We start from the raw sequence: 19977 nt of genomic DNA, 5'->3' as shown, positions 1-19977 counted from the left end.
GTCCAGTGTAGCTTTCTCTGTTTTTTTTTGTGTAGTTCAGTCTAGTTTTTGTACTGTGTCATGTAACACCATGGTCCTGAAAAACATTGTCTCATTTTTACTATGTACTGTACCAGCAGTTATGGTCGAAATGACAATAAAAGTGACTTGACTTGAAAATATGATGTAGACAAAGGGAGGATATGACTGCACGTGAGGGTAACAGGAACTAATGGAGGTAAGGCAGGAAATATGGTGATAGTCGAGGAGACTTTTATGCAACATGGGATGCAAGTAGCAGAATTTGACAAGAACTAGAGTTTACTGAAGTACAACTATGGGCACAGAAATGGCATTGGAAACAAAGGCTAAGGACAACGGCTAACGTCAGAATGAAATATCTGATTCAGCACAAGCAGGTATTTACATTTTAATATATTTCCACAGATGAATTCTTTTGATTTAAACAGTCATATCAAGATATTTAAAGTTAAGCAATTATAAGTGAATCAATAAGTTTTTCCTTTAAGTGAGATCAAGATGTTAATATATTTTTGTTTTGCTGCAAGAAGTAATTTGAATTGGCATTATGGACACAGAAAATAACGTTCAAATTAATACAATGCTCTACCATGCTTCATGCCTCAGTAAACAATCCATCAGATTATGTCAAAAATTCCCATGTGTTTATACAAATCCAACCTACAAAAAAAAACATAAAAAGACATAGCTACAATCTTCTCCAGAACTTAATAGTAAGGCAGATTACATAGAAGGAACATGCATAACGGACCAAACTGACTTCACCTTCCACACTTTCATCATAAAAATGGTGCCATGATAGTGTAACTGTTACTGTGATGCCACTACAGCCTGGAGCATTCTGGAATTTGCAATTCAGTTCCAGCGCTATTTTGTGAAGGGGTCCCTCCCTATAGGACCACCTGTGGAATGCATGGGTTTTCCTTGGGTGTTCTAGATTCCTCCAACAGCCATCAGACATACCAAGTAGGTTAACTGGTTATTGTATTAGGTTAGGGTTAATCAGGTTTGTCAGGGATTGCTGAAACAGCGTGGCGCAAAGGGTCTACTTCCTACTCCATGTTGTATTACTAAATTTTTTTTTAAACTATTTAATTCATCCTGACTCTTTTCACTGCAGAACTACTTAAAAGTCCACCCTTTCTATTCTTGATTTGTTCTTTGAAAATTGAACAAGCGATCCAGAATTTGCTTGCCCACAGAAGGCAAAGGGTGGTTGTAGATGGTTCCTATTCTGCATGGAGGTCGGTGACCAGTGGTGTTTCACAGAGATCTGTTCTGGGACCCTTCCTCCTTGTGATTTTTATAAACGACCTGGATTAAGTAGTAGAAGGGTGGGTAAGTTTGCTGTTGACAAAGGTTGGGAGGTGCTATGGACAGTCCGGAGGGTTGTCAGAGGTTACAGTGGAACATAAATAGGATACAGAACTGGGCTGAGAAGTGGCAGATGAACTTCAACCCAGATAAGTGTGAAGTGGTTCATTTTGGAAGGTCTAATTTGAAGACAGAATATAATATTAATGGTAAGACTCTTGGCAGTGTGGAGGATCTGAGAGATCTTGGGGTCCGTGTCCAAAGGACACACAAATCTGCTGCGCAGGTTGACAGTGTTGTTAAGAAGGCGTATGGTATGTTGGCATTCTCAACAGTGGGATTGAGTTCAAGAGTTATGAGGTAATGTTACAGCTATACAAGACCTTGGTCAGACTTCACTTGGAGTACTGTGCTCAGTTCTCGTCACCTCACTACAGAAAGGATGTTGGTACTATAGATAGAGTGCAGAGGAGATTTCCAATGATGTTGCCTCGACTGGAGACATACCTTAAGAGAATAGGTTGAGTGAACTTGTCCTTTTCTCCTTAGAGTGATGGACAACTAGAGGTGACCTGATAGAGGTGTACAAGATGATGAGGGGCACTGATCGTGTGGATAGCCAGTGGCTTTTTCCCAGGGCTCAAATGGGGCATAGATACTGAGGGGATGTCAGAGGTAAGTTTTTCCACACAGAGAGTGGTGAGTTGTATGGAATGCACTGCGACGATGGTGGTGGAAGCAGATACAACTGGGTCTTTTTAAGAGCCTCGTAGATAGGTACGTGAAGCTTAGAAAAATAGAGGGCTATGTGCTAGGGAAATTCTAGGCAGTTTCTAGAGTAGGTTACACGGTCAGCACAACATTGTGGGCTGAAGGGCCTGTAATGTGTTGTACATTTTTATGTTCTATGGGATAAGAAAAGTTTCAAAGCTTCCGTAATTTAGCAATTTTAAACATTCGAGGAGATTCGTTATTTGCCAGGCTTCAAGCCTTTATTTCACAAGTATTGTAGAACTGAATGTTAATACTGCCTACAGTGTCGGTAGACAGTACAATTTTAGCAGCAATTGAAAGGTATACTTGATTACTTAACAAGGCAGCTCAGCATAAATCCAGATGCTATGGTCACTGAAATGAAAAAGGCCATTATTCTTCAGGGTGAAAAGGAATATGAGACAAGGGGAACTGAACTGATGGGATTACTCTGGTGTGAACAAGCATAGACTTGATGCGTTGAACTGTTATAATTAGTTCAGTAATGGTTACTGGATTTCTTTTCATGCCAGAAGATACTTTGGCAACTTGCATTTCTACTGTAGATGATAAGGAGAGGCAACAAAATAGTTCTTTTTAAAGTTGAAATTTAATTGCCTTACTTTATTCCTATTCCCTTGTCTGTATTTTTTTTGTAAACCAGTTAACCACTTCTCATCACCAAAACATATTCACTAATCCTTACTCAACATCAAATCTCGAAAGAAATTTACCACTGTGGGCAAGAACATCATCTATGCTAAACACAGAACTTTCCCAAGAAAGATATTGGTAAGAGTGGAAATATTTTTAACATGAATTCAACTGAATATATTGAATAAGTTAACATTTAATTATAGTGTGCAGATACAAAACTTATAATTATGACCGAAAAATTTCCAGATAAAAGAATTTCAATTGAATTAGCACACAAGAATTGAAGAAAACATTTTTTTAAAAGTAGGAGATGACACAACTGAAAAAAACTGCTTTGAGATTCACTGAAGCTGATACATCTTTCCAAAACACTTGCTTGGGCAACAGTTCCTACTTCATGAACCATCAGGCATTGAAACAACCTGAAAACTCACGTACCTTTTCACTCAGATACTTGAAATAGAATATGCTTTTAAGTTACACTAGCATATTGACTCCCAATTATTAACATATCTCCTCTCAACCATAAAAGTTTATCATTTATTTAATACGATGTGCTCTATCCCAACTGTATACTTAAAACCAAAGACACTTGCAGATTTTTACATGTATACCATGGAGAACATTCTGACAGGCTTGTGGGGCAGCTAGAGCACACGACTGAAAACTACAGAAAGTTATAAAATTAAGATGGCTCCATCATGGTTACTAGCTTCCATTACATCTAAATCATCTTCAAGGAGCAGTGCCTCAGAAAGGCCTGCATCCATATCAATGGCCCCCATTACTCAGGACATGCCCTATGCCCAATGTTACCACCAGGAAGGATGTACAGCATCTTTCCCTCTGCTATCCAATTTGTAAACAGACACTGACATGAACACTACCTCACCTATTTTTTAAAATTATTTCTGCTTTTGCATTATCTTTAGTTTAACTTGACTATTTTACATATATACTAAGTGCAATCCATTTTTTTCCTGTATTTATCATGTATTGCATTGTACTGCTACAGCTATGTTAAATTTCAAGACATAACCTGATTCTGATTCAGAGACAGGTATCAACATCTCTGAGGACCTAGTCTGGAACCAACATATTTGGTGCAATAACAAAGAAGGCATGACAGCAACTTTATTTAATTAGGATTTGTTATGTCACAAAAGATGCTCACAAATTTCTACAGATGTACTTTGGAAAGCATTCTAATTAATCAATTTCTGATGTGGGGAGGGGGCACAGTACAGGATGAGAAAAGGCTGTAAAGTTGCAAACTTAGCCAAAACATTGGCAAAAGGTGATGCCTCAAAAAGGATTCCCATCACACAGCACATCCCCTCTTTTCATTGCTACCATCAAGGAGGTGGTACAGCAATTTGAAGGCACACACTTAACTCTTCTATAACAGCTTCTTCCCTTCCACCACCAGATTTCCTAATGGATAATGAACATTTAATATATTTTCTCTTCTTTCTGCACAAATTGGTTCTTTATATATATATATATACTTAGTAATTTTTTTTAAATGACTATGTATTGCAATGTACCAGTGCCACAAAACAACAGATACCACAACATAGGTCAGTGATATTAAACCTGATTCTGAAATAGCTTGGAGGATTTAAGATGGCATCTGAGAATAGCAACTGTGTGCAGTTCCAAAGGAATCATTAAATACTCCCATTTAGGAATCCACTGTCAAAGTCAGGTACTTCAGGAAGTAAAATTGTTTCAAGATTTTTTTAAAAATCTATCAAGCTTCAAAGTTGGCAGTCTCTGGACTGCAGAACACATGGATATTGGGAGCGGTTTTCCCTTTAAGAAAGTGAGGCTGTCAGACTGGGCCACAGGTAAAACTGAAACATCAGGCCGTGAGGCACCATCGCCCTACCTGGCTGATGTACAGTCCTTGGAATACATCAAGGATTGCTAATGTACAGTACCAGAGGCATCAAGGATTGCTGTGTACTCTGCTTTCAACAGACATTGCTCTACCCCCGCAGTACAGCCTGAAGGCTTCACCCTCTACTGCATGGACCAGAGAGCAGCACTATGGAAAGACCAAGGAATCATCATTTGCTTTAGGATTCATCATGGTGCACAGACATGGCAGTTCTGTCTCAGTCCTGTTCCCACAGCCAGTTACATTTAATGGTCAAGTTCTGTCCATTCCATCTGCCGAGGGAGATTTCCATTAACATCCTGCTTACAGTGTACATTCCACCCTGGTCAAAGCCAGGCAGGTACCGGAGGAGCTGAGCACCATATCAGCAATCATGCGACAGCACACCCTGATGCCTTCCTGATTACAGATTTCCCCCGCTATCCAAAAGTAGAGCATTCCTATGAAACCTTTCGTAAGCTGAAATGGCATAAAGCGAAGAAGCAATTACCATTAATTTATATGGGAAAAATTTTTGAGCGTTCCCAGACCCAAAAAAAACCTACCAACTCATACCAAATAACACATAAAACCTAAAATAACACTAACATATAGTAAAAGCAGGAATTATATGATAAATACACAGCCTATATAAAGTAGAAATAATGTATATACAGTGCAGTTGGACAGAATGGTGGATGCAGGCAAGTTCAACGCACGCACAATGTCCTTATTTTCTTCACCACGATCGAAACGCTTAATTACGTCCAGTTTTACACTAAGCGTAACACTCTTACGAGCTCTCTTAGGCTTTTCTGATACCTTAGGACACATCTTGCTAACGGATGCACAAAATAAACGGAGATAAAGCACCGATGCTCACAGACACAGTTCAAAGCTATGGATGCTGAGTGTAGTTCCCGGGGAAGGAGCTTGGTGGTGCCACTCTCGCTGCTCAGGGTGCGCACTGCCTCTATACGGCTTGCTGCAAAACAAACACTGAACGCTATTTTCGCTTTTCGCCTTTTTTCATATAAGTGAAAACAAGTACTAATGTCAGTCTTTCGAAAAGCAAAGTGGCGTAAAGCAAACTTTTGAAAAGTAGGGGATACCTGTTTTGCAAGGTTCTTCAACTCAGCCAACTTGAAGTAGTGTCTGACTTCTACCAGCATGCCATCTGTGGAACTTGAGGAGCCAGCACGCTCGATTACTGTTACACCAGCATCAGTAATGCTTACTGTGACATCCCCACACCCACACTTTGTCAAGTCCAAACACCTGGCTGTATTTCTACTCCTGGTGTACAGGCAAAGACTAAGGACCACAGCGCCAGGGGCAAGGACCATGAAAGTATGGTCAAGGGAGGCAGAAGACTGCTTTGGATTGGTGGACTGGATCATAATCAGGGCTTCAGATGTGAATGAATATGCCACGGTTTATCATCGAGGCCTGTGCGGATGAGTGTATGGCTTTGAGAACATACAGGACATATCCAGATCAGAAGTTGTAGATAAACCAGGAGATGTGTAGTCTGCTGTTGGGCTAGCTATATAGTCTTCAAGACCAGTGATCAAGAACTTATAAGAAATCCAAGTACAACCTACAGGCTGTCTTAAATGGGAAAAGAAAATCCAAGTGAAGGTAGAATTGAAACAAAACTGAATACACGTCAGCTCTGGCAGGGTTTGCATACCTAACATCATAAATGATGATGTTTCACTCCCAAGTATGCTGAATGCCTTTTATGCACGCTTTGATAAGGACAATATACCAATACCTATGCAAATCTCTGCAGCATCTGGTGATCCTGTGACTTGTCTCAGAGGGTGACGTTACAACATCCTTCAAGGTACCCTGTGGTGTACCTGGTAGTTCACTGAAAACCTAAGCCAACCAACTGGTTGGGAGTGTTGAAGGACATCTTCAATCTCTCATTGCTGTAGTCAGAGACTCCACCTGCTTCTAAAGGGCAAAAATCATACAGACTGCCCAAAAAGGTGAGTGGTCTCAATGATTATTGCCCAGTTGTATTCACATCTACTGTGACCAAGCGCTTTGAGAGGTTGGTCATGGCTAGAATTAACTCCTAACCAAGGACTTGGACCCACTACAATTTGCCGACCGCCACAACAGGTTTAGTGTTTGAAATCTCACTGGTTCTCCACTCTGCTTTGGACCACTAGACAACAGAAACACCCACGTCAGGCTGCTTGCTCTTCACTGATTACAGCTCAGCATTCAACACCATTGTCCTCTCAGGACTTATCAACAAGCTTCAAAACTTGAGCCTCTATACTTCACACTGCAATTGGATCCTTGACTTCTTCGTCAGGAGACTACAATCAGTGCGAATTACTGGCAATTAACAGGCACCCCTCAAGAATGCGAGGTTAGCCCACTGTTACACTCATGACTGTGTGGCTAGGAACATCTCAAACACCATCCATAAATTCACTGATAACACAACTGTTGTTGGCAGAATTTCAGATGATCAAGAGGAGGTGTACAGGAGTGATAGATCAGCTGGTTGAGTGGTGTCACAACAAACTTACATACATTAGTAAGACTATGGACTTCAGGAAGGGAAGAATTGGGAGAACTCTCAGTAGTCCTCACTGAGACATCAGCAGGGGGAGCAGTTTCAAGTTCCGGATGGTCAGCACCTCTGAAGATCTATCCTACGCCTATAATACTGATACAAATCATGAAGGCGACACACCAGCAGCTACATTTCATTAGGAGCTTGAGGAGAGCTGGTACGTCACCAAAGCCTTGAGCAAATTTCCACAGATGCATCATGGAGAGCATCCTGAATGGTTAAATCATCATCTAGTACGGAAGCTCCAATGCACAGGACTGAAAGAGGATTGAATAATAATTTTTATTTATTGCACTGTATTGCAAAACAAAAAAAAAATCACAATATATATCAGTAATTTAAAACCTAATTCTGATTCACAGGTTTCTGTCAGTCCCCTAGTATGCTAACTTTGTGATTCGTGGCTTTCCTTTCTTCTAATGACAGCCTTAATGAACCTGGTAAACTTATTTTTAAGTGTCCACTAGCCATCTGTGATTTGAAATATGTAGCAAAATGGTGGTTCAAATCCAAAATAGAAAGCAAGTAATTTTGGCTAAATGATATGGCTACAGATTTTAAAAATGATTTTTACAAGTGTTGCAACATCTCATTTGTATGGTGGACCCAAATTCAAAAATTACAGATTAATTCAGACACATTGTAGCAGGTATGATTACAGAAGGTATTTTGTGAAGTTTTAAACTGAATATTTTCCAAAAGCAATATAGCTGCACTGGAAAAATAGTGAATGCCTATTTTAAACCCCGCCATAATTTAGAATTAAAGTTTTTGATTATCAAGTGGAAGGGTAAGATAAGGGAATATGAACTAATCCTCAGAGGGATCAGAAGTGGAGAGAGTGAGCAATTTCAAGTTCCAGGGTGTCAAGATCGCTAAGGACCTAACCTGGTCCCAACATACCAATGGAGCTATGAAAAAGGCAATACAGCGGCTATATTTCATAAGGAGTTTGAAGAGATTTGGTTTGTCAACTAAAAAAACACTTGGAAACCTCTATACATGCACTGTGCAGAGCATTGTGACAATCTGCATAACCCTCTGGTATGTGGGGGCTACTGCACAGGACTGAAAGCTACAGAAAGTTGTAAAATTAGCAATCTCCATCATGGGTACTGGCTGCCATAGTATCCAAGACATCTTCAAGAAGTGGTGCTTCAGAAAGGTGACATCAATTCTTAAGGACCCAGGATCCATATCACCCAGGGCATGCCCTCATTTCATTTTTACCATCAGGAAGGAGTTTCAGAAACCTGAAGAGACACACTCGACGATTCAGGACAGCTTCTTTCCCGATGCCATACGTTCCTAAACTGAAATTGAACTCATGAACACTACCTCACTTTTTAAAAAAATATATATAATTTCTGTTTTTGCACTATTTTAATCTATTCAATATACATATATACTTCCTCTAGTTGATTTACTTAACTTTTTTCTTTCTATATTATGTATTGCATTGTACTGCTGCTGTCAAGCTAACAAATTTCACAACACATGCAGGTGATAATAAACCTGATTCTGAAATGAACATCTATAGATCTCTCCCTTCAATTACCAGTTTCAGACTTCTAGCCATTCAATTGCTCATTATCCAGTCTAGTTTCAGACCATTAATATATTTTGTTAATTTTGTAAGTCATGCCATAGCTCTCTTAGATGAAATAGCTTCTTCTATTTCTACAAAATTTGTATTCAAGAAAGTCTCCATATCTTGCAAAAGAAATTTGCATCTCCCTCTGATTTTCATTGAGAAAAATCAGATTGTTGGAAGGAATTCTATCAGTTAATTTTTCATGGGCACACTGCGCACATTGTTCTGCTATGGATGTGTAACTATCCTTTTACAGTCACAGATAAATTGTTAACACACAAAAGCAATGGTTTAAAATAAAAAGTAGTTTGATTAACTGCACAAAATACAAAACATGCTGAAAAGTGGTCAGCGGACCCTTTTTAGAATTGCATTACCATTCAACACCCAGAATCTCAATGTTATTGTGCTAAAAATGTTGCTTCATAGGTACATTACTTGACTTCAATAACGAAATGATCCTAGAACTCAGCTTGTATTAATTGTTATAAGCTACATTTTTGGGATGAAAAAAATTGTATTCACAGTAGAGCTCAACTGAGAAAAGTTAAGCTGGAATGGAGCTAATGCGGTGCTAACTGTAGCCAAATGCTATTTTTAAAAGCAAGTGTGCAGCAAACATTGTTCACATCTTTTAAGATCCAACCTTATTTTGACAGCAGAGGGCACTCCTGCTCACTATTTACACAAAAGTTATTCAGTGAAGAATATGTGAGCAATTTATTTAGTTTTCCAAAATAACATAACACTAAGAATACTTCAGGTAAGCAATGATCATGTTTCAATTTCAATGCTCATATTTGACTTGTTTAATATGGTAAACAAATGCATCTCCTTGCAATAACTTCTGGCACATAAACACATTTAAAATACATTACCTTTACTGTCAGTTTATTTCAAAAACTTAGTCATGCATTTATCCTTGGCTGTCACTACTGCTAAGAACCCATCCAATCAGCATATTAAAAGCTCCACAAAAGCACACTTTGCTGAAAGCCATATATTATGAAATGCGCTTGTGCATTCTATTTGGTAAACCACAAGCAGCATATCTTTTTGAGGGTTTGCCACAGTATTGGTACAGGCCATCCATTATTTCAAAGCTTTAACAGGTACCAATATTTGTACCAATGCTGTATCATTAAAGGTGTTGGATTGTGAGGTAGTTAAGATGGCCATTTTGTTCTTGATCAAACTGGGTGTGCTCCATTTTGTTCCCACAGGGATTGAGTGACTTGCAATGAGTCATTTCCATCACACAGATAGTTCTCATCACCTGGAGCTCTGTGAAAATAAAGATATCTAGGCATCCAACTAACTGCCATATGCATTGCGTCATCCTGATCGTGAGATTTGAAGGAAATGGAAACACACAACTGATCATCTAAGTGCCCTCAAGCACAAGCACGGCCTGTCCACAAAGGACAAGACCTACCTTCTGGGCTGTTTACAGTAATTATGCCACAAGCAATAGTAGTGTATGTAAGAAGTCAAAATATCGTCAATACTTGAAACTAAATCTGCACCTTCTTGCGAGTTATAATAGGGCTTTGAGGGAAAGAGAATTAATTGGCTATCAGCTCAGACTGAATTCAACTTATTTGAGCAAATCTACAAACTACTTTATTTTACTCAGTTTTAGACTACAAAAGTGATTCATGAGTAGCAAGTACGGATTCTTCATCCACAGGTTGTTCATTAAATAAGTGTTCAAAGTAAAAAGTTAATTCGAATACACTTAAATTAATACCATTTCAAAAGCAGCATCATTCAGTATGCTACAAATCAGGAAACCAAATAAAGTGAAATAAATGTTTAAATATAAACACCTGTTTGCATCATAATCTGCAAGATTAACAACTGTTAACATTAAGCAATATCTTGTCTTGCAGTTTACAACCCCGTTCCACCTATTCAGTGTTAGTGAAAAATGCTACCAAGATTTGATGTCAATCTGATCTGATTTAGCTATCCCATAATGCACCAATTCTGGATACACAGCTCAATTGGTTCAATGGAAAATAACTGTAGTGCCAATTTTTTTCATTAAACAATGAACTGTTATTCATCTTGCCCAGTGTCACCAATTATACCTAAGATTGGAAAATGTTATATCAAAAAAAAATTCTCATTGTGTTCCTGATGTTCCAATAAACTTCAGAGAAAAATGTGCCATAAAATGAATTTTAAAAATATTTCGTGCATTAGAGAAAACTAAAAATGCTGGACATACCCATGAGGCAGGCCCCTGCAGCCATTTTGTAACCCAGTCAGTCTCAGCAACTCTGCAGAGAAAACAAGACCTCACCTTCCTTGAAGTCAGAGCACTGGGAAGGTGGGGGGGAAGGGGGAGGGAAGGGAGGAGGGGAATGAGCTGGGTGGGGGAAGGGTGAATATCTTCAATCTGATAGGTCTGAATAATCAGATCCACAGCCACCAATAGGAAGCAGCTCAGAGCTAAGCAATAAACAGCCAGCACTGCAAATTTTGCCTGGCAACAGACAGGGGCAAAGGAGATGATTATATGGTAATGATGGGAAGGTATGGGGGGGATGGGGGGAAAGAGACATAGTTGAAATGTGAAGACAATTAACAGAAGACAATGGCTTCAACATATTATACAAATTGACTGCAAATGTGCAGTTATGAGATTCATCCAAAAACCTTCCTGTCCTAATAAATCTACCTTTGTGTGCTTTAGTTTTCAAAAGCTACATTAACCAATTAACTTTGTTAAACAGAGAAAAAAAAACTGCATTCCTTTGCATGGAGATGTTGTACTGCATGCAATAACTCACGCCACATCAAGATCTTCTCACAATAAAAAAAGCTTTTAGGTCTAAATATGACGCAAAAAGACAAACCATATTTGCAGACTCTGCAGCTGATATCACATCAGACCAGCACAGTACATACAACTGAATGAATGCAGGATGCAATTCAAAATACGACTTCCTCAAATACAGACTCTTGTGTGGCCTCACTGCCACCCAGTATATAGAGATCAAACTCGTGTGTCCATGGGTCATGGGAGAGGAAAAAAATCGTGATTATGGAAATTCTGATAATTTTACATCCACCTATCACTCAGGAGGTTCCACAAAACCAGAAGATTTTTTTTTAACAAAATTGGATCATCCACCATTCTTTATTTGGATACTCCAGGCCGCTTAATATACAAGCTGTCAAAATATGAAGAATATTCTGCCATACACTCACAGTTGAACACACTGGTCATTCTTCCTATTTAACTTTTATGGTAAATTTTACTAAATTAAGTTGTCACTGTAAATGACAATACATTGTATTTCCTGTTACATATCTCTTTTATATTTTTGCTGTACTGAGGAAAGGCAGGCAAGTTCTGGCATCTTCATCCAACATCTAAGTAACCAATATAATTGACCTAATGTGCAAATAAAAAAAAAATCAGGGAGATATGATTCTACCGTTCCCATTTTCTGAAAGGCAGTGAAATAACATCAAATAATGAGTGATATTTATGGACCTATTTACTTTAATGTCCAAGGCTGTCAAAGCACTACTATTCTAGACATGACTCAATTAGTTCTGTATAATCCTCTTTTATAACTATTCAGTTGGTGGCACCAGACACAAGATTAATCAGTCTAAAACTGGGCCTATTCAAAAGGTACACTGTGAGAAGCTGCAGAGTGCAATCAGGAATTGAAATTTAAAGTTAGTGGGTTGTCAAATACATGCTTCATCACAGCCTGCCTGTATCAGTTGACATGGAGGGAATAAACCAAAATGGTCCTAAAAGAATCTATCATGAGTAAAGGTTTCAAAATAGGATTTAACCTGATACCTGCCTTCTTCACTAACTACTACAAATCGGTAATTGTAATCTTTTGAATGATAATCATCACATAATGAGATAAGGACTTTGAATGGTAATCTAATGGTTGCTTTTGTATACCGATCACGCAGCCAACAACACAGAGATAACTTAAAAGCAGTACAACACTACTGGCTCCAAACAAGTAAAAGGAATTTTTTTCCCCAATAAAACATCTTAAAAAAAAGCTGACAAAATAAAGAATGCCAGATAACCACGCTATCCTTTAGACTTCTACTCCCATTCCCTCCAATAAGACAACATGAACAATTTTATACTTTCTAATATAACAAATATATCCACTGGGTGCCAATCTGTGCATCATAATTACTTTCCCCAAGGTTATTTACTCAAATTGCAAGTCATCATGACTGGCAACACAGAAATGCATATTCATCTTTTGTGAACCACACCTATGTTAAAAAAAAAGAATTTTTGTAAATTATATAAAAAATAATTTAAATTATGAAAAATGCTACAGGATACAGATCTCTGCCACAGGAGACAGTTAAGGCCAGTTCATTAACTATATTTAAGAGGAAGTTAGATATGGCCCTTGTGGCTAAAGGGATCGGGGTATGGAGAGAAAGCAGGTACAGGGTTTTGAGTTGGATGATCAGCCATGATCATACTGAATGGCGGTGCAGGCTCGAAGGGCCGAATGGCTTTCTCCTGCACCTATTTTCTATGTTTCTGTTTTCAATAACTATTCAAAGTGCTGCGGGGTTCTGGAACAAGTGAGTTTTTATATATATTAAATACCTTAGGGTTCTGAGACTGCAGCTGCAATTGTAGCAGAGATCACATCAGTGTTAGAGGTTAGGTAAAGATGAATAGAAATATGGCTGAACAGACTAAATTAAGAGGAAAATAGCTTGCCGTTCTGCATTATATTGATGTTATGTACCATGTAATTGTCAGTGCCACAGAAAATGAATCTGCAGAGTAATTTGAACCCATTTAGTCTTAAAAATAGCATTAGATAACTATCAAGTCACTAACAATTAATGCAGTTAATATTGCACTCTATTCATCAAGAACATAAAATCTTCATCCAGTGGGTAAAATATTTAATGATTCCGGAAGATTCAAGTGTATTGATGAGAATGTACTTAGATGTTCATCACTTCACAATTGTTTAATGTAGACAAGTGTAAAGGAGAATGAAATAGTTGTTACTCCTGATCCAATGCAGCACAGTAAAAAACTCAATCAAAAAAAATATATAAATACGTAAGATAGCTAATATACATACACTGATTACATGTACATGAAGTGATGCCAGGCACAGGAGTGTCTGTACATAAGCTGACAGAAAATTATAGAAGAGTGATGATGGGGTGGGTTAGTGGGTGAAGGGTGCTGATTAGGCCTTGCTGCTTGAGGAAAGTAACTGTTGTTGAGTCTGGTGGTCCTGGAATGCCTCTTCACAGAGAGGGACAAACGGTCCATGAGCAAAGTCTGTGTGGGATCCTTCCATATTACTGGCCCTTTTCTTTATATACATCCTTGATGGCGGGTAGTCCGGTGCTAGTGATGCGTTGAACAGTTTTGTCTACATATAGTGGAGCCTTCCTGCCTGCCACTGTGCAGTTTCTGTACCAGGCAGTGAAGCAGCTTGTTACGATGGCCTGTGCATCTGTAGAATGACTATAGATGTGCGTAGTCCAGCTCTCTTCAGCCTCCTCAGAAAGTAGAGACATTGATTAGCTTTCCCGCTTGTGTAGAATTCATTGTGGGTTCATGAGAGGTTGTAACTAGTCAAATTGACAAAATTTTTCTGATATCCCTGTATTCCCAAAGTCCCCACAATGCAGGCTTTGTTAAGTAGGTATTAGTTAGTTCCAGTAGAAAAGCTTGCACTTAGCACAAGCATATTTACAGTAAGGAATGCTGTAACTGCTTTAAACTGAAATCACAATTTATTCACTCATTGCTTACAAATAATTGGCTGACAAGAAGGTAGGAAAATCCCAACTCTTAAAATAACTAGCTGCAGTAACAGAATGCCCAGTAGGATGTTTAATGTCCATACACATAATTAATTGTAAAAAATATTTGAAGTCTGAAATTTGCCTCCTCAATGAAGTCAGCAAGTAGGATTTTTTAATATTTAAAAGGAATTCCATTACCTGCACTAGGTGTTTGCACTGATTTTGGTCATTCACACTCATTGAAAAGAACATGGTAGCATACACTGGATTAATTCTTCTGTCAAAACCTATTGGGAACTAATACACAGTTTTATAGTACTGTTCTGTATTTCATTTAAATGCAAAATTTGTTACTCAGTTAAAAGATAGTTTGTCTTTTTAACTATTCTCATGAAACCTCAGCTAATTGGGACAGCTGCTTAATTGGACCAAAAGCACTGGTCCCGATGTATCCCAATTCACTGAAATCCACTGTATATGAGGAAACAGGCTTCAAAAGGCCTACAGCAGTACCTGTCCACACAGATATGTCTAATAGCCAAATAAAGATACACAAGAGAAAAGAAGGAAGGTGAAGCATGAATGCAGGGAAGAAATAAGTGAAAGAAATTTCAGTAACCAAGATTCATATAGTTTTGGGTTGATTCTTAAAACATTTATGGTTGCGCAAGATAAAGATCATTTTCCTGCTACACATCTTGCAGGCAAATGGAGGACACCCAGTTCTTATTAGGTGGCACTTCATGAAAACCAAATAGCTGATTGACAATGATTTATCTACATCAAGGACATCTTTCCTATAAAATAGTTAAAATAGAATCTGAACATAATTGGCAGCTCAAACCAAGGCATCCAAGAAACACAGCATTTAATCAACATCAGCAGAAATGTACAGTCACAAACTGTAAAAACTCATGCACCAGCATATCCCTCACACTTCCATTACCATGAAACCCGGAATCCATTTATTTCCACTATGCCTAGACTCTCCACCAAACCAATTCATTGTTTCCACCTCTCTTCTCCCTTCAACACTGCCATCCATTTTTCCATAGCTTTGCAAATGCTCCTTCTGGGTGCTCTGGTTTTCTCCCACATTCCAAAGACATACAGGTTAGGGTCAATAAGTTATAGGCATGCTATGTTGGTGCCAGAAGCATTCTTGTGAGCTTCCTCAGCACATCTTCCAACTGTGTTGGCTATTGATGCAAAAGGTGCATTTCACAATATGTTTTGACATACTTGTGACAAAGCTAATCTTTATAACCTTTTACTGATTTCTTGAAGGTCTCAAGAGAACCTACCGCCACTATATGAGGGCAGCACATTCCGCATTAAGTTTTTCTTCAAGTTACTCTTAATTTTCTTCCTTTTTAAAAAAAAATGTGACCTCTAGTCCTCAACCACTCCACCAATAAAAATAGCCTCCCATTATTCACTCCATCCAGACCCTTCTATTTTACATACCATCTCTATTTTCCTCCAAAGAAAACAGCTTCAGCCTCTCTAATACCCTGTTTCCTCAAGATCCTTTCCTGTGACTTCACATGATTCCTATGAAGTGACTGAACTGCATTCAGTACAGCAAATGGGCTAGTATCTTGTGAAAGTTTCAAGCACAATTGCTTTTATGCTGAACAAGGACGAAACCCAGAAAGGTGCACCCATAATTAACCACTTTCAATAGCGCATGCACACATTCCCTCTGGTCTCTGCCTATTATTTTATTTTGGCTTTCTTCATTCTCCCCAGCAAAATGCATCAGCTCACATTTCTCTGCATTAAACTTCAGGTACCAAATGCAGCCTACTTGTATCCTGCTGCAATAGCACCAACTGTGTCATAGACAATTCAGAAATTGTGGCTTGCACACCAGATCTAGGTTGCGTGTGTGACTATTCACAGCAATGGATGCTATGTTCGAATACTAAGAGAAAATGCACCTAGTTTCACCTTACAATCTTCTTACACAATTCCTCTCAATCAAGGACCATTTGCTTCTATTATGGCCACAGTGGCTATGAGGATGCTGACAACGCCAATGTAGGAAACTTTGCCAAGATGGAGCTGGAGACATAACTGGACAGCTGTGCGGTCAGTTTGCAAACTTGTATATTCATTCCATTGAATATGCAAGGCTTCTGTTGCTCAGAGTGCATGCTCTCAATGGCATTCTGAATATATGCGCCAGAGGTTGTCATGAGTGGACATGTTGCATTTCAAGGTGGCTTTGAATACGTCCTTGAAACTTTTCCTCTGTAAACCCGGTAATCTGTTACAACAGAACTTGTAATGGACCATTTCAGGAGTAACAGAAAATTTAAAAATTGCAAAAAATTCTCAACCATCAGGCTCCTGAACCAGAACAGATATATAAATCTGATATATAAAAAATACTGGAAACAGTCAACAGGCCAGTTGCTCCCCTTGGGAAGAGAAACAAACTTGGCTTCTATTTCTGGATGCTCCCTCCACTGCAAAATGCTTCCAACATTCCCAACTTTTACGTTTATCTTGAGAGACCATAATATCTGGTTGGTACAATGGCACTGTAGCGTAGCCGCTATAGTGTAAGACTTTACAGCAGCAGTGATCAGAGTTCATTTCCTGCCATTGCCCGTAAGGAGTTTGCACGTTCTTCCCATGACTACGTGGCTTTCCCTTGGGTGCTCCTGTTTCCTCCTGCATTCCAAAGAAGTTCGCCTTAGGGTTAACAAGTTGTGGACATGCTGTGTTGATGCTAGAAGGTTCATGACACGTCCAAAGTAAACTTTTAAGACAATGATTCATTTTTTTATGGCCTACTCAACAGATCAAATAACCACAACAGAATCAATGGAAGACTGGATTAACAGGCAGACATCTAGTGTGCAAAAGCCAACTGTGTAAACACAAAAAGGAAAAAGTAAATATCGAGAATGAGTTGAAGAATTCTTGAAAGTGAGTCCATAGGTTGTTGAAACAGTTCAGTGATGGGACATGTGAAGTTGAATGAAAAATATCCGTTCTGGTTCAGGAATCTGATGGTTGAGAAGTAAGTAACTGTTCCTGAACTTGGTGGTTGAGCCCTAGAGTTGCTTGATGATGGATGATGCCTTCCTGTTACAAAGTTCTGTGTAGATGTGCTCAATTATGGGGAGGTCTTTACTCATGATTAACTGGGCCGTATGCACTTGAAGGCCACCCCCAGCACATCCTCAGACTGTGTAGGTCATTGACGCAAACAACGCATTTTGTACACGTGACAAATAAAGCTAATATATTCATTTTTAAAAGGTGGCTCACCACTGAGCATTTAGTACTAGACTTGCAAATGACACCCACAACCCCTAAACAAAAATTTTATGCATTTTAATTAAAGATTTTCAGTGCGGCACGTTTGGAGGCAATGAGGATGAGGGAAAAAAGCTGATTTTAAAGAACTTACTTGAATCCAGCAGTTTAAAAGAAGTTTCTTTTACAAATATAGTTATTTGATGCATCAATATATAAATGCAAGTTGTTACTACTGACGATAAATTTAAGGCTGAGAAAAAAAGCTTTTGCACCTGAAAGCAGTAAAAATCAAGCTGACAGAAAAATCCACATTGTTACACTACTTTAGCCTTGCTAGATTATGGTCCAGTATGAATAGTCCTTCAGGCTTGAGGATGCCTTACTTCCTCTCCAGTTGTAATTCTGAGGTTGCCAATTTACACCAATGTGAGAATCATCGACCCGTCCAGATGGACTGAGTGAAAGTGTATTTTCCATTGCTTGCACAACTTTTTGTACATTCCAATGCATGATCTAGAAGTTTTCATTCCCTTCCTGAACCTACCTTCTCTAATTTAAAAGTTCAGGACCAGAAGTTCCTAGAAATTCATATACTTCAAGGAAGTGTTAAGCATATTCTTGAACATTTTTTTCCCCTCTGGCCACTAGGTAATCTGCTCCCAATAAGAAAACATGGGATTAAGAGAAAGATGCAGTTGAAGTCGATGTGACAAAACTACAAAGGCCTTTGTTTGTTGAACATTGGCCTGAGGAGAAGGTGCTCAGAGTGTTTCACATTCCCAATTTGGAAGTTTTACATTATCAGCACTGGTTCTATTTTTCAAGAACCTGTTGTAGGTAGTTCACATTTCAGAAACTTATAGGAAGGCAGAGATCACAATTGCTCAGTGGACCCACTGAATCTTGTGTTCATGGGTCCACAGTCTTTATCTTCAAATTCCTCTTTCCCTGACAAGCTGATACACTGAAGAGTGGAGAATTCCATCAGTGACGTTAACACTTATCTACAGTTGGCTAATGCAATATGCAAAGTGGTCTATTCAACCTCTCCCACCCCCCTCCACCCATTGTTGAACCTTCACTGTAAGAGGGCAGTCTAGTATAGCAGGACTGCTTGGTAAGAAACCTTTGGAGATGTCGAGTATACAGCCATCCTCTCGTATGCTTTAAATGAACAGGTTTGACAATGTCTTGGAACACAATTACAGTTTGCAGACACACGATTCAGCTCAACCACAAGTACATTGAGTGTATCCACCACAAGCTGAACAGTTTTTTCATTGGTTCCGAAGATTCACTTCATCCCATTGGGAAGTTGTTGGTGGCAAAGTCCAATGGAGGTTGTAGATGTGGCCAAAGGCGCTGATCTATTCCACTCAAGCATCTCAGTAATATTCATATATAAAACATTGGTTCACAGTAGCCAATGGACCTCAGCTAGGTGCATGCAAGGCCAGATCTTCATTGGTTCATCTGTGTTTTGGTTTAATGAAAAGCCCAACAAGCAAAAGTCAGAAGCCAGGTGTAATTTTGTAATTGGACTTGGGAACTGGTCACCAGATGAGAAGTCAAAAAAGCAATGCTGGACAAATGTGCGAGAATTAATTATTCACAGAAACAAGAGTAAAAGATGTACTGTAGTGCAACTGAGTAGACACAAGTCTTTAATCCTTTTCCTATTTCTCAATTCTGGAACAGAAAAAAAAGACCATTCTTTCTCATTAACAATAGGAAAATTGAAACTGAACATAATGGAAGACACTCAAGACACATTACTGAATTTCATGTGCTTTATTAGTTAAGTAATTTTCAAGCTTCATTCAATGTATGATAAAAAAAAGCCAAATTTGCTTGGCCTCATTCTCAGATGGCAAAGTTGGTGTATAGGCACTGAGAAGCGTGGCATAACGTTTCTTTGCCAGGGGGATACAGTAATTAGTCTTTCACTACTGCCAACAGGTCTTTCTGTGAGACTTGGTAGAAAGGTGTTCTTGATGGCCAATCCTACTCCGTGGAGATGTTGTTCACCTGAGGGGGAACCTTTCCAGAAAAAGGTGTAACCATCCCTTCCTCTGTTAAAGGACCTAA

The 19977-nt window shown here is 38.8% G+C and overlaps 1 protein-coding gene across 17 annotated transcripts in view; it reads right to left on the bottom strand.

The window, feature by feature from the left end:
• The window catches only part of LOC132382929 (activating transcription factor 7-interacting protein 1-like), a 154910-nt gene that overhangs the window by 87030 nt on the left and 47903 nt on the right, over positions 1-19977 (bottom strand). Inside the window, exon 1 of one of the 17 annotated variants that reach the window (XM_059953520.1) lies at positions 11054-11141. The exons of the other annotated variants lie outside the window; for them this stretch is intronic. The gene's annotated coding sequence lies outside the window, so the exon portion shown is untranslated. Of the gene's footprint in view, positions 1-11053; positions 11142-19977 lie in introns of those variants that run through there. 17 annotated transcript variants of the gene reach the window in all.

This window comes from Hypanus sabinus, chromosome 29, assembly GCF_030144855.1.
Source record: "Hypanus sabinus isolate sHypSab1 chromosome 29, sHypSab1.hap1, whole genome shotgun sequence".
Taxonomy (NCBI): domain Eukaryota; kingdom Metazoa; phylum Chordata; class Chondrichthyes; order Myliobatiformes; family Dasyatidae; genus Hypanus; species Hypanus sabinus.
The sequence above is the reverse complement of the archived record's forward strand: the minus strand, read 5'-3'. Positions and strand labels throughout refer to the sequence as shown.